The sequence below is a fragment of the Lissotriton helveticus genome, chromosome 12 (genome assembly GCF_964261635.1).
Source record: "Lissotriton helveticus chromosome 12, aLisHel1.1, whole genome shotgun sequence".
In the NCBI taxonomy this organism is placed as follows: domain Eukaryota; kingdom Metazoa; phylum Chordata; class Amphibia; order Caudata; family Salamandridae; genus Lissotriton; species Lissotriton helveticus.
The window spans coordinates 159,124,291-159,140,304 of record NC_136073.1 but is presented as its reverse complement, the minus strand read 5'-3'; positions in this window follow the sequence as shown (position 1 = coordinate 159,140,304).

Genomic DNA, 16,014 nt, shown 5'->3' with positions numbered 1-16,014 from the left:
ATTTGGTACAGAGAAAACAACAACAACAAAAAGAGAACAAAGGGAGGAAAAGACAGATAAATCACATTTGTGTTGGCATTGACTAGTTCATCACAAAGAAAAGCATTCATGAGATTATTACAATAGGGCTATAGACAAGATAATACAGCAAAAAAGGATGTAAATATACAATGTTTGAAATACAAAGAAATTAAACCCAGACTAAATAATTATATCCAGTTACTAATGGTTGCTCATAATTTTTGTCCATAGAGCTTCTTTTTCCGGCCTTTAAGTCGGTATAGCGCAGTTTCTAACTGATATATATTTAGTAGTTTAGATTGCCAGTGCGAAAAAACTGGAGGATTAACTTCTAGCCATCGAGATGGTATACAATATCTATAAACTGACATAGCAATAAATAAAAAACCTTCGTCTTCAATCGTAATAGTATCCATTTGTTCAGCCTGAGTTCCTAATATCACTAATTCAGCTGATAGTATTGGTGATGACTCCATTATATTATTTAAAAAGTTTTGCACATCTACTATGAATTGAGCTAACTTCGGACACAAAAATAGCATATGGACTAGATCAACAGCCATGTGTCCACAGCGACTGCAATTAGTACCTTTTGATACTTGCCATTTCGCTAACTTAAATGGTGTGTAGTATAAATCGAAAACAGACATGAAATGTTGGCTTTTGAATGACCTGTTAAACAAGACAGTACTAGCCATTTTCAGTGACTTTGATATGTCCACTTGCTCTGTTTCGAAGAGTCTAGACCATTTGACAGTGTGAACTTCTAAATCGTCCTTGATTCTATTAAGCATTAATTGATAGATCGTACAATTCTGCTTTTCTTCTTACAACTTTCTAATACCTCAATTTTGTTAATAGAACTGACATTTGGCACAATGTTAATCTCTATGAAGCTGCAGACTTGGAGATATTTAATAAAATCCCCTCTTGTGAGATTGTATCTTTCTTGTAAATAAGTGAATGGTACCAATTGCCCGTTCTGAAATAGGTCGCCGAAAGAACAGATTTTAAGATTATGCCATTTCTGCATGACAGAATCCCTTAAAATTTCAGGAAGCCGAGGGTTCCACAAAAAAGGCGTATAATAGTTCCATTTTGTACAAAAGCAACATTTTTTGTTAAATTGTTTCCAAATTTCCCACGCCGTAATCAAAACTTTAAATCTCGTTTTTTTATAGTAACTCGGTTCTGTAAACCTAAGCAAACATAATCGAGCTTCAGCTCCAAGTAGCATTTCATAGATTGAAGGTGCCATGGCTTCATTCAACTTAAAATCTGGGAATATTAAAATACCCATATTTTTTAGAAAAATTGTCCAATTATATAAGCGAAAGTTGGGGAACCCTAGCCCTCCTTTTTCTTTCGGCATTACACACCATCTAAGAGATCTTCTAGCTCTCCGGAAAACCCATAAAAACCTGGATGCAGTTCTGTCTATTTTATTAAAAAGAACAGAAGGAAACAAAAGTGGTATAGTACGAAATAAATACAAAAATTTTGGGAATATAATCATTTTGACGGCATTTGTACGGCCGTATAAAGATAAGTGTAGATTGTTCAGCCTCTCCAGAGTTCGATTGACGGAAAAAAATAATGGATCTGTCTTCAGCCTAACAATGTATTCCACTTTAGCTGAAATTGTCACACCAAGATAGGAGGCTGTTGTAGCAAATGCTATACCATCAGGTTTGCCTACATCCGAATGAATTACCTGGGTTTTGGTGATGTTTAATTTATAACCGGATTGTTCCCCAAATTCTTGAGCAATTTCTTTACATCGTAGGTTTCAAATCCGACAGCCTTATTACAATGAAGGTTTGAAACCGGCTAGCCAATCTGACTGCCTTCCAAAGATTCTGGCAGGCTGTCCTTGTAGGGCTTTCCGACATAAAAATCTTGTTGAAAAGTGACTTTGGGGGCCCTTCCGCAGCTTCCCTTTGGGGACTTGGGAGGCACCTATGGTGCCCTCCTGTAAATCCCTATACAGTGTGGCAGGTACCATTAGGTACCTGAATTCAATAAATTGAGAAGGCCCTTGGCACACCTTGTTATCTCTCTCGATAACTGTTTATGATAATTGTTAATCTATTTATTCCAACTATTGCATGCAATCAGGAGTCGTGGGGCTGCCTGTCCCCTGTCACTGATAAACTTCAAAAAAATTGGGTAGTGACTGAAAGTCACTCCCAGGCCTGATGCACAGCTGTGCTATTTTTAACTGCTATTCTAAAATGATTTCAAAGTTACTATTTAGATTTGTTGAATCTTCAACATGGTTTTATTCACCAATTTGCTTTTTTAGATCATATACATTTTTTTCCTTTATCATGATTATATTCATTCCATTCGTATATATACCAAACAATCAATTTTTACATTTAATCTTTGGTGTGAATTAGATCACACTTTAACACAGCCCATAAAAAATTATATATGTGTTAAACAGAAGACTGAGGCTAAAGCAGGCCCGATGCATTTCGGGACCCTGTCCCTTCTTCAGGGGCCTTCCTGTAAAAAGAATTAATACATGTCACTGTTTTTGCTAATCATTACGAATTATTGCTTCTAGGCACTTTCGAGCTTCAAATCTACCACCAATATAACATATTTACAAGTCCTACAGAAATGATAATCCATACGTATAACATGTTATTGCATTTCATTTTCTTACAGGTGTTGCACACTTAGTGCAGTGTTTGTTTATATCTACATCCATTCTCACGTTATGCAGGTACTACAGCGATCAATGCATGTAGAGAGTTATTGTATTTCATTTTCTGAGTAACATAGCACACTGATTTCTGTAATAATGAATATTCCCTTAATCTGTGGCAGGTTCAAATGTCTACACGGTATATGTGATAACCACGAGTGAAACTATTTGTTTGTGCCATTTTTCTATATAGCCAATGTGTCGCTTAGCGTTTCAAACATGGCACTGTTAAGCAAAAAGCATCTGTGTTAGTATCCTTAAAGACACTCGACTATGGATGAAAACAAAGTATTCTTTACCTTTTTGACAACGAAGTGGACTGCTATCTGCTTCTTAAGTGGAATGAGGGCTACTCGGTCTGCACTGCGGGGAAAATGCGTGAATTATATTTTTTGCTTAGACGCTCGTCTCTGAACATTGAAACTGCCTGATTTTGTTTCCTATTTACCTTAAACGGGCGCAGGCTCGAAGACCGGCGGCTAGAGGCTGAAGCGTGGATATTCGTATCTCTGTCCTCCACGTATTCTCCGTGTCTCTATGCTGATGAAAAATAGATATCAGAGCTGGTCTTAGTGAGGGGTTTTATTACATGCTCTGACTTAGAGTTTTACGGCTAAACCGTCAAGGGGACTAACCGGTTTAATTCTCTGCCTCGCGTTCTCTGCTGTCTGCACTCGATGCGGTTGATTGAAGCGTTAGAACAAGGTGTGGGATATCTAACCCTTAGCGACCTTACTTCCTGTTTGTTTTTGGGGGCGCCATCTTAGAGTGGAGTTGGTAAAAAGTAAAAAGTGTAACGTCAGATGGCGATTATTGCTTAAATATGCTGTCAAGGCGAACTATGTGTTCTAATACTGTCCTTAATTTAAAGGAAAAATGATGTGCGATCACCAAATACACGGTAATGTGACTACTATTTTACGATCATGGAGAATGAAGAAAGTCATCGGTCTGTTTTGATGTTAACAGAACGTGGTTCATTATGTCTCTTGTCTCAAGGATACTCACTCGTACTACATGTGAATTGCTAAGATGATATACAGTTGCTTTTATGCATACAGATTAATGCTTTTGCCATACGAAAACACAGGTACAAACGGGGGATCATACATTACATCGTTGGGTATGCTGAACGTTTCACCCTGGTGACATCCAGTGATAATAAATTCTCATGTATACACTCATTTACTGGCTTGATTCTACAAAAAACAGGCCATATCTAATTTGTCGTTTAATCCTAATGGCTCCATAGTCTGAAATTTTTTGATCAGCATTACTTCCCTTTGGGACAAAAATTTTTGATTATCCCTCCCTGGTATCATATCGATTTTCTCCATGACTAGGAATCTGAGTTGAGAAATGTTGTGCTTTTTTTCTAGCCAATGGGCTGCTAGGTTTGAATTCGTGTTCTTTGTTCTTATCATGCTTTTATGCTCTCCTATTCTTGTTTTGACTTTCCTTTCTGTTTTACCTATATACATGAGCCCACATGGGCACTTTATGCTGTAGATCACAAAGTTCGAGTTACAGTCTGCTGATAATTTGAGGGGTATTTGTTTGCCTGTTCTGGGGTGGGATACGAACGTTTGTTGCATTACATTGTTGCAGTTAACACAGTTGTTGCATTTCTTCATTCCCTTGTGTTCTGCTGATTGCTTCTTGCTTTTGGATTTTAATTCCTCCTTTAGGTTTTTGCTTCTTTTGTATGCAAAAATGGGCCTGTCTACGAATGTGTTGTTAAAATCTTTGTCTTGTAATAATTCCCAACGTTTCAGGATGATCTTTTTTATGTTTCGAGATTTGGTTGAGTATTTCGAGACAAATACGTTCTTTTGCTCTGTGGTTGATTTTTTAGCGCTCTTGAGTAGACTTTCACGACTGAGTTTTTTCACCTTTTCCTCAGCTTTATTTAAACATGTGATCGAATAACCCCTTTCTTGGAACTTGGTTCTTATCCTTTTCAAGTCTTCTTCTTGTGCTTCAGGGGTAGAGCAAATTCTTTTGCTTCTCAGCATTTGAGAAAAAGGTAAATTTTCAATCAATTTTGGAGTGTGAAAGCTACTGAATAGTAATGTATTGTTGCGATCAGTAGGTTTGACATACGTTTGGGTGTTTAACTTCATTTGATCCCTGGTTATCTTCACATCCAAGAATGATATCTCCTTGTCATTTATCATATGAGTGAATGTGATTCGAGGATTTTTCTGGTTGAGTTCCTGAATTTTTTCTGTCAAAATTTCTGTTGGGCCTTTCCAAATTAGGAATATATCGTCTATAAAACGACGATACATGAGTAACGAAGTCATCCACGTGTTGTCTGTGAGGATATACTGTTCCTCAAATTGCGCCATAAAAATGTTCGCGCGGGTCGGGGCTCCTCCAAAACCCAGGCTGGTTCCGCTGATTTGTAAAAAGAACTTGTCATTAAACTGGAAGTAACTGTGCTGTAAACAAAACAACAAAAGTTCAAGCAAAAATATTTTGTTGGCTCCAATTTCTTCTAGTTGCAACAATGCCCACTCTGTTGCTTCCATTCCTTCCTTTAATGGTATTGATGTATAGAGTGAATTCACATCTATCGTACAAAATGTCCACTGTTCGTGTTCTTCCACTCGTGTTGTTTCAAGTAAATTCAAAAATTCAGTAGTGTCTTTGATGTTTGTTTTCCAATTGGTCACGAATTTTTGAAGAAACGTGTCTAAGTATTTTCCTAAAGGTTCAAATACTGATCCTACACCCGACACAATCGGTCTGAATGGTGGGTTTTTCAAGTTCTTATGCACCTTGGGGAGCATATATATATGAGGTCGTTCGCTGTATTCTATCAAAGAAAGATTGAGGAACACTTGATGGATGAGACTACTTATTTACCATTGGAAAGAGACCCAACCAACGACATACGTAGAGCACTTGATACCATTTTGCCAAACGCCTTAAGTATGGGATGGATTTCAACTAAAACATTGCAATTCTTGTCAGATACAGAACTGAAACGACCTCATATATATATGCTCCCCAAGGTGCATAAGAACTTGAAAAACCCACCATTCAGACCGATTGTGTCGGGTGTAGGATCAGTATTTGAACCTTTAGGAAAATACTTAGACACGTTTCTTCAAAAATTCGTGACCAATTGGAAAACAAACATCAAAGAGACAACTGAATTTTTGAATTTACTTGAAACAACGCGAGTGGAAGAACACGAACAGTGGACATTTTGTACGATAGATGTGAATTCACTCTATACATCAATACCATTAAAGGAAGGAATGGAAGCAACAGAGTGGGCATTGTTGCAACTAGAAGAAATTGGAGCCAACAAAATATTTTTGCTTGAACTTTTGTTGTTTTGTTTACAGCACAGTTACTTCCAGTTTAATGACAAGTTCTTTTTACAAATCAGCGGAACCAGCATGGGTTTTGGTGGAGCCCCGACCTACGCGAACATTTTTATGGCGCAATTTGAGGAACAGTATATCCTCACAGACAACACGTGGATGACTTCTTTACTCATGTATCGTCGTTTTATAGACGATATATTCCTAATTTGGAAAGGCCCAACAGAAATTTTGACAAAAAAAATTCAGGAACTCAACCAGAAAAATCCTCGAATCACATTCACTCATATGATAAATGACAAGGAGATATCATTCTTGGACGTGAAGATAACCAGGGATCAAATGAAGTTAAACACCCAAACGTATGTCAAACCTACTGATCGCAACAATACATTACTATTCAGTAGCTTTCACACTCCAAAATTGATTGAAAATTTACCTTTTTCTCAAATGCTGAGAAGCAAAAGAATTTGCTCTACCCCTGAAGCACAAGAAGAATACTTGAAAAGGAAAAGAACCAAGTTCCAAGAAAGGGGTTATTCGATCACATGTTTAAATAAAGCTGAGGAAAAGGTGAAAAAACTCAGTCGTGAAAGTCTACTCAAGAGCGCTAAAAAATCATCCACAGAGCAAAAGAACGTATTTGTCTCGAAATACTCAACCAAATCTCGAAACATAAAAAAGATCATCCTGAAACGTTGGGAATTATTACAACAAGACGAAGATTTTAACAACACATTCGTAGACAGGCCCATTTTTGCATACAAAAGAAGCAAAAACCTAAAGGAGGAATTAAAATCCAAAAGCAAGAAGCAATCAGCAGAACACAAGGGAATGAAGAAATGCAACAACTGTGTTAACTGCAACAATGTAATGCAACAATCGTTTGTATCCCACCCCAGAACAGGCAAACAAATACCCCTCAAATTATCAGCAGACTGTAACTCGAACTTTGTGATCTACAGCATAAAGTGCCCATGTGGGCTCATGTATATAGGTAAAACAGAAAGGAAAGTCAAAACAAGAATAGGAGAGCATAAAAGCATGATAAGAACAAAGAACACAAATTCAAACCTGGCAGCCCATTGGCTAGAAAAAAAGCACAACATTTCTCAACTCAGATTCCTAGTCATGGAGAAAATCGATATGATACCAGGGAGGGATAATCAAAAATGTTTGTCCCAATGGGGAGGAATAAAGATCAAAAAATTTCAGACTATGGAGCCATTAGGATTAAACAACAAATTAGATATGGCCTGTTTTTTGTAGAATCAAGCCAGTAAATGAGTGTATACATGAGAATTTATTATCACTGGATGTCACCAGGGTGAAACGTTCAGCATACCGAACGATGTAATGTATGATCCCCCGTTTGTACCTGTGTTTTCGTATGGCAAAAGCATTAATCTGTATGCATAAAAGCAACTGTATATCATCTTAGCAATTCACATGTAGTACGAGTGAGTATCCTTGAGACAAGAGACATAATGAACCACGTTCTGTTAACATCAAAACAGACCGATGACTTTCTTCATTCTCCATGTTCGTAAAATAGTAGTCACATTACCGTGTATTTGGTGATCGCACATCATTTTTCCTTTAAATTAAGGACAGCATTAGAACACATAGTTCGCCTTGACAGCGTATTTAAGCAATAATCGCCATCTGACGTTACACTTTTTACTTTTTACCAACTCCACTCTAAGATGGCGCCCCCAAAAACAAACAGGAAGTAAGGTCGCTAAGGGTTAGATATCCCACACCTTGTTCTAACGCTTCAATCAACCGCATTGAGTGCAGACAGCAGAGAACGCGAGGCAGAGAATTAAACCGGTGAGTCCCCTCGACGGTTTAGCCGTAAAACTCTAAGTCAGAGCATGTAATAAAACCCCTCACTAAGACCAGCTCTGATATCTATTTTTCATCAGCATAGAGACACGGAGAATACGTGGAAGACAGAGATACGAATATCCACGCTTCAGCCTCTAGCCGCCGGTCTTCGAGCCTGCGCCCGTTTAAGGTAAATAGGAAACAAAATCAGGCAGTTTCAACGTTCAGAGACGAGCGTCTAAACAAAAAATATAATTCACGCATTTTCCCCGCAGTGCAGACCGAGTAGCCCTCATTCCACTTAAGAAGCAGATAGCAGTCCACTTCGTTGTCAAAAAGGTAAAGAATACTTTGTTTTCATCCATAGTCGAGTGTCTTTAAGGATACTAACACAGATGCTTTTTGCTTAACAGTGCCATGTTTGAAACGCTAAGCGACACATTGGCTATATAGAAAAACGGCACAAACAAATAGTTTCACTCGTGGTTATCACATATACCGTGTAGACATTTGAACCTGCCACAGATTAAGGGAATATTCATTATTACAGAAATCAGTGTGCTATGTTACTCAGAAAATGAAATACAATAACTCTCTACATGTATTGATCGCTGTAGTACCTGCATAACGTGAGAATGGATGTAGATATAAACAAACACTGCACTAAGTGTGCAACACCTGTAAGAAAATGAAATGCAATAACATGTTATACGTATGGATTATCATTTCTGTAGGACTTGTAAATATGTTATAATGGTGGTAGATTTGAAGCTCGAAAGTGCCTAGAAGCAATAATTCGTAATGATTAGCAAAAACAGTGACATGTATTAATTCTTTTTACAGGAAGGCCCCCGAAGAAGGGACAGGGTCCCGAAATGCATCGGGCCTGCTTTAGCCTCAGTCTTCTGTTTAACACATATATAATTTTTTATGGGCTGTGTTAAAGTGTGATCTAATTCACACCAAAGATTAAATGTAAAAATTGATTGTTTGGTATATATACGAATGGAATGAATATAATCATGATAAAGGAAAAAAATGTATATGATCTAAAAAAGCAAATTGGTGAATAAAACCATGTTGAAGATTCAACAAATCTAAATAGTAACTTTAAAATCATTTTAGAATAGCAGTTAAAAATAGCACAGCTGTGCATCAGGCCTGGGAGTGACTTTCGGTCACTACCCAATTTTTTTGAAGACCATTAGGTACCTGCCATGTGGTGCAGGGATTTACACAAACTCCCATTTCTCTATGGGAGCTTGGTGCTGTGGCCAGTTTTTGACCACAACACAGGCTCCCATAGAGAAATGGGAGTCTGCGACCACACCATGTGAGGTTGCATCCAAATAATGAAGTAGGAACCAGCTGATTGGAGGTCGGTTGGTCCTGATTCTGTAATGATGTTGGGCAGAAGTGAATCCACCCGATATCGTAATCAGCCCCATTGTTGTTTATGAATTTTTGGTATCATTACATTTTTTTTTGGTTGAGCTCTGCACTGTTGTGTCATTTTGTGGTTTTGAAAAATATGATATTAATATATTATATTAATATATCAATATTTTATGTTAAATCATGTAATCTTATTTATATTTTGATGATTAAATTAAGGGTCTGATTTAGATCTTGGTAGAGCTTTTGGATGGTTTTCCCGACTTGGCGGTCCACCCACCTGAATTAAATGTTGTCGGATCCACAGATGTAAGACCCCCACAATCCCACTGCCACGCTACAAATCAATTAATCAATCAGGACATTTTTAAAGCACGCTACTCACCCGTAGGGGTCTCAAGGCCCTGGGGGGGGGGGAGGGGGTGCTGCTACTGCTCGAACAGCCAGGTCTTGAGTATCCTCCTGAAGGTTAGTAGGTCTTCGGTCTGCCATAGGAGGATGGGGAGGGTGTTCCATGACTTGGCGGCGAGGTAAGAGAACGATCTTCCATCAGTGGTCACTCTTCAGATGCGGGGGATGGTGGTGAGGGCATGGTCGGCGGAGCGGAGCTGGCAGTTTGGGGTGTAGAAGGTGAGTCGTTTGTTGAGGTATGTTGGTCCGGTGTTGTGGAGTGCCTGATGGAGCGGGATAGAAAACAGAAATCTGTTTAAACCCGTGAAGTCACACTTCCATAAATAAATTAATAATGCTAACAATTTGTGTTATGTGTATAATAATTCAACCTAGTTTAAAGTTACATTACATTACAGAACACGTGGGAAACTAATATGTGTGCTCATAAATGTGCATTATGTTGCATTCTTATGTATGTGGAAAATAATAAATTAATCTTGTCTATTGTCATGTCATAACTAATAGCAGCTGTTTTTTAAATAATGGCATGTGCTTATTTTGCTTCCCTTGTCTATGTGATGTCATTCCTACTATTCTAGGTGCACATAAGGTTTTATGGATTCATGAAGACAGGTAGATATAAAATGCTGCTTTATTTGTGCTTTACTGCTAGGTAATTTAGATTAATGGGTTAATTATTAGCAATGATGGGAGGCAACAGAACAAACTGTATTTCTTTCATTAATTATTCTTTGTGTTTGTTTATATAATAGTTTTACAAATGAAGCTTAGAGATGGCTGCAGAAAAATAGTACCCTTTTAAAAGTGGCGCAGGGACAGTGGCGCAGAAAATTGACGCTTTCTGAAAGAGGCCTAATGAGGAAAATGGCTCAAGTGAAAATAATTCCAAGAAGGATGGAAAAGGCCTCTGAGCTTTTATTTTGAAAGGTTTTGGATTGAACTGCTAAAAAGATGACTTTTTTGGAGAAATTTGCTAACGTTTGCTAACGTGCCACGGGAGTTCAGAGCTGACTAGCTCAAGGTTAAAAGGAAGCTGTCGCTACAAAATGTAGCAGCCTAAGGAGAAGCTGCCAAGACTTCTACATGAACAATGGACTAGTGAATTTGCCCGGGCATGTAAGAAGGAGGTGTCACAGTTTACTGTGGTACGAGGTGGCTCAGCCAATGGAGAACTAGAATTCGTCTGCTGGAATGTGAAAAATAGTTAGCTCAGCTAAAATTAGGGTATAAGAATAGGTTCAGAGAACACATAGTTGGCTTACGCTCGAGAAATCTGGAGGACGATGTTATGCTGATGGACTTTACACGTGAGGACAGGAGTTTTTATTAATTACTTTATTACTAGGTGATGAGGGTAGAGACAGAGATATAGTTAGGATTTTGGAAAATGCTTAATTTTACTTATTCCTGCTAATGAATAATAATTCTTGATTTATGCTCTTTTTATTAAAACTGAATAAATCTTTCTTTATGACATTTTCTAATGCTTGTTTAATAAAATACCAAAACTTAAGTTTTTCTAGATGTGTTAAAATAAACTTTCTAAAATGACAAGCTGGTCTTGATTATTGCAGATGGTTTAAACAACTATATTTAGATCTTATCGCCTCATGATTCAAGCGCTCTATTGTTGTTATGGGCCTAGTGTTATAGTGTAAGTTTTGTGGTAGTAAATAGTGTCATTTGTGCAATATTTTGGTGAGAGCGCTGGATCAATTTCTGGTAGCAGAGGATGGTTTATATATGTTGTTTTTGACATACATGTTACATGCATGATACATATATGTTGGTAAATTCATAGGATTAAGTTTTAACACATGTTGAGTTTGTTTAATTTGTGCTATGTGTGTACCGGTACAAAAACTGTGTGATGAGAAGGTAGTCATGCAGAATATCTGATCTGTTTCTGTGATATCGCCGAGTATCACTGTTGGTATCGCCGTGTACCAGAAGTATTGTCGCCGTGCAATACAGTGTTGTCGCCGTGCAACACAGTTTTAGGGCTAGGTGTGAATCTTGTAATAGTGAGGGTTTTCTAAGAAATTAGAGCAGCATGAGAATAGGGACAAAGCGCCTTCCATAAAACTCACTGTGATAAGAGTATTAGTTATATTCGAGCTTGAGTGAAGGGCAGAGTAATGTCGGTGCATGATTATCTATAAACAGGTGAGAGTCCTGTACGGGTACATGTTTTATATCTATAAACAGGTGAGAGCCCTGTACGGATAACGGTGTTATTTTGCTAACGGTGCATGATTTCTATAAACAGGTGAGAGTCCTGTACGGATTTCATGTGTGACTGAAGTTAGGGAATTTTCAGTGTAAAAGTGCGTGATTGTTTTGTAAGGTATGTTCAAGTGGAACTCTTAGATACTGTCACTTCGCTGTGCGTTCAGAGGAAAATGAGTTCATATTCTTACGTGTTAGAAGGGTAGGGTAAGAGTTGCTCTACTGGCAAATGTAAATTATCCTTAGTGTGAATAGCGCCGTCTATTCCGAAGTGTGGATACTTGAATGTATGTAAACTATCCTAATTAGAGAAGCAGACAGATGTGTTTCGTTTTATATATTCACTAAAATGTACCAAAAGTAATTCTAAGGTACTTAGGAATGTTCTAGATAAAGTCTGTACCATTCTAAGACTTTATAAAAGTGTTGTGCGTTATTTAAATGCACTTAAAAGCACTGCACGCTATTTAAAATCATTGAAAAGTGCCCCGATCGAAAATTGTAAGGGAGGGGCTGTTTTAGGAGTGAAAGCGTGTGAGGAAAGACAGAAGCTGCAGCAGCTGCCTACGTCAGAATTGCCGCGCTCGGATTGGCTAGAGCGTCAGCATTGTTAATGAAAAGCTGCTCTCTGATTGGTTGTTGCTCGATGTTAGATTAAAATAACAACTGTCTGCCGAGAAAGTGTCTCACTACTCCCAAATTTCCCTCAATACATTAGCTATATGGTTTAAAACAGGGCTGATATGTGTGGCAAGAAATTATAATAATATTCTATAGAGGAAGAGCTGTTTACTGTATGAGAGCGCGAAAGGGGAGAGCCTGCAGCCACAGCTCCTGCATGCGTCAGAGCTTGCCGCGCTCTGATTGGTTAATATGTCTGAAATGATAAAGCAAAGCAGTGTTCTTATTGGCTGAGGCAAAGTGAAAGGCTGCGTTGTGATTCGCTGTCGGCGCTCCTGTGTTTTTAGTGGTTGCCTGCCGAACATTTTATGTACATTTTATAAGTGTCCCCAAGTTTATAATACACACACAAATATAGTAATAAGCCCCCGTTTAGTTTCTTTGTTGGAGGCGCTGTTGTAGAAAGGAGAAGTGTATTTGGAGCATTACAGTAAAAGTATTCCCAGATTGACTGAAGCGTTACTGTGATGCTGTAATTGGCTAGGCGTCCGTTTTGTTCTAAAGATTAATGCGTGCCATAAGCATAGCGCACTGCGTTGCAAACAAATTTTGTGAGGGAGGGGCTGTTTGCCGAGAGAAAGACCGAAGGGGAGAGCTGCCATATGCAGCGGCTGCTTGCGTCAGCCGCCGCGCTCCCATTGGATGAGGTCCCGTCGCGTCATAGCCAAAGACGCGCTCCTATTGGTCCAGAGGCCGACGCGTCATAGGCAGAATCGCGCTGTGATTGGGCGAGGCTCCGTGAGCTGCGCTCTGATTGGGCGAGGCTCTGTAACTGCGTAGGTATCTTAAAATAAAAATAAAACCCACAACCTTTGGCGAGCGTTACACTGTTTTAAAAGTGAAGTGTAGCGTTATGGGCTCATTAAAATTGTAATTATAAATATCCCCGTGTTGCTAGATGCACTCTAATGGTTTAAAACATAGTTGAAGTGTGTCCCGAGCATTTTGTGAAGGAGGGGCTGCTGCCTCGGGAGAGCTGCCAGCTGCAGCGGCTGCTTGCGTCAGCCGCCGCGCTGCCATTGGCCAAGACGCCGTCGCGTCATCAAGGAGCGGTGCCCTGATTGGCTGGATAGCGTCAGAGCAGGAGTTGCGGTGCGTGTCATTATTGCCTGCAGAGAGTTTTGAATATAACGAGTACAGAACACACAATTAAATAAAAGATAGGTCTTTGTTCTAGTTTCCACTGCAATAGTACAGTTGTTTTCAGGGAAGAGGTATATTGGCTGATGCGGACTAGCGAGTGCACATTAAATAAAATTGGATATATAAAATAAAATAAAAGTGTTTGCGCTGTATTAAATTTCTATTTTCTAACGAAGGGCTATGAGAAAGGGGAAATTAACTGTGACAACGGGACACGTCACTAGTAGCCGCGCTGAGAGTGGCTGAGTATTTTTAAAGCAGCACTCTGATTGGCTAAGGAGTTGTGTGAGGCAGCGCGGTGATTGGTTGATAGTGTTTTGTTGTTTAAAAGAAATTGTCCGTAATATTTTGCAAGTATTCCAAATAAAAGGACAATGAATGAACTAAAACATTTGTATTTAGAATTGAAATACCGCTTTATGATTCCTTTGTTATAATTGTGCTGATTGTTTTAAAGAGAAAGCGTGTGAATGTTGATATATGTGGTAAGCATTTGAGTATTGCGTGATGATTATGGAGTACATATAAAGGAGAAAGACTGTTTGAAGCGCGAGGCGAGAGAGAGCTTGAGGCCATATTGATTGTATGATTGAGAACCACCGCGCTCTGATTAGTGAGGATGTCTGGCAAGTCATTATAGAGCTGTGCTGGAATGGACTGAGACGTTTAGAGCATCGGGGGAAAGGAAGCGTTCTGATTGGCTAAGAGGTCTAACCAGTCACAGCAGGGCAGTGCTATGGTTAGTTGAGACATCGCCACAAGCACTGTGATTGGTTGAATGCGCGTTGCTGCTTGTCGAATGGTTTACATTTGTCCCTGTTTAGTTTTCATTCCCCGCTACAGCTGTGCTTATCATAGCTGATGTGTTTGGTGACAGCTAGTTGTATGCTGTGTGTGGCTTGGTTGCAGAGGAGGGGCTGTTTGGAGTGTGAGAGCTCGAGGGGAGACTGCAGCAGAAGTGGCTGTGATTTGCTGGGCGTTGCAAGGGAAGTGCTGTGATTAGTTGAGCGTCGCGAAAGCAGCGCTCTGATTGGTTGGAGCATTTTGCAGCCAAAGTGCTCTGATTGGCTGAGAGAGTTGTGATGTTGTGATTGAATGAGGTGTTGTTTATTTTTACCAAGAATATTAGTGCTTTCTACACAAAACCAAGAAAAGACATCAAAGACAGACCTCTGTCTGAATGGGATTTTGCTAAAGTGGGACTAGTTGTTAAATAGCAGTGACTACAACAAACATACTGTAGTGTTGACTGTTAGTAGTGGAATTTTAGTAAACTGACTGCTGGGACTGCAAATACAGCTATAGCAGCAATAATATTGGGTACAACAAATAACTTCTATTAGAATAGAGACTACTGTATTGAGTTGATGTACATTTCATTATAAATAAAATTAGTAATTTGTGATTTCTATATAAAAATTAAATTATTGTTTTAAATAAATTAATAGAAGGAGTTTAAAGGTTTTTGCAGCAAGAAATTTTATGTAAATTAAGGCAAATTAGATTAGGTTTTCTTTTTTACAGGTATATGTTGCAGAAGGTGTGTAAGTGAAAAAAAAATAAGTACAATTAAAACACATGTGATTATATGTTAGTATTGTTATTATAAATAGAAAATTTTGCGTTGTTATTGTTTTTGCAAATTAATTTTTCTTTACAGGTTAATTAAATTTAGTGATATAGGTAAATTAGGAATATATTAGATTGACCAAATTATAAAGTTTTACTTCACCTGATAGTGTTAAATTAATTAATTAATTGATCAACAAGCGCTGCAAGGCAAATTTAGAGAGTACATTTACCAAATTAAATAAAGAAAATGTCTTCCTTGTATAAGAAAATGAAAAAGGTTGTTGCCAAATGCGAGAATAAATTAAAATTTCCAAAATTAGCGAAAATAAATAATAAAGGTGTAAGAGTAGAAAATATAGATCAGTGTACAATTGATGTTGTAAAAATGGATCAGAACAGAAATTCAAGAAGATCCCCAGAACAGATTGATGTAACGCCAAAAGTGTCAGATCAAACTGATAAAGTGCCAGCTCAGACTTCTTCTGAAAATGATGCAACTGAAAAACATAATGAGATGCTTGGTACATCTGGAATTAATATTCCTGATTATGTAAATTCATCAAATGATTTGAAGGAGTCCATGAAAATTTTGGAAAAAGAGATAGTGCCTGTACTTAGAAAAGATGAAATTAATTCCGCAATTTTAAAGGTCCCATTAATTGAAAAGGTTTATTC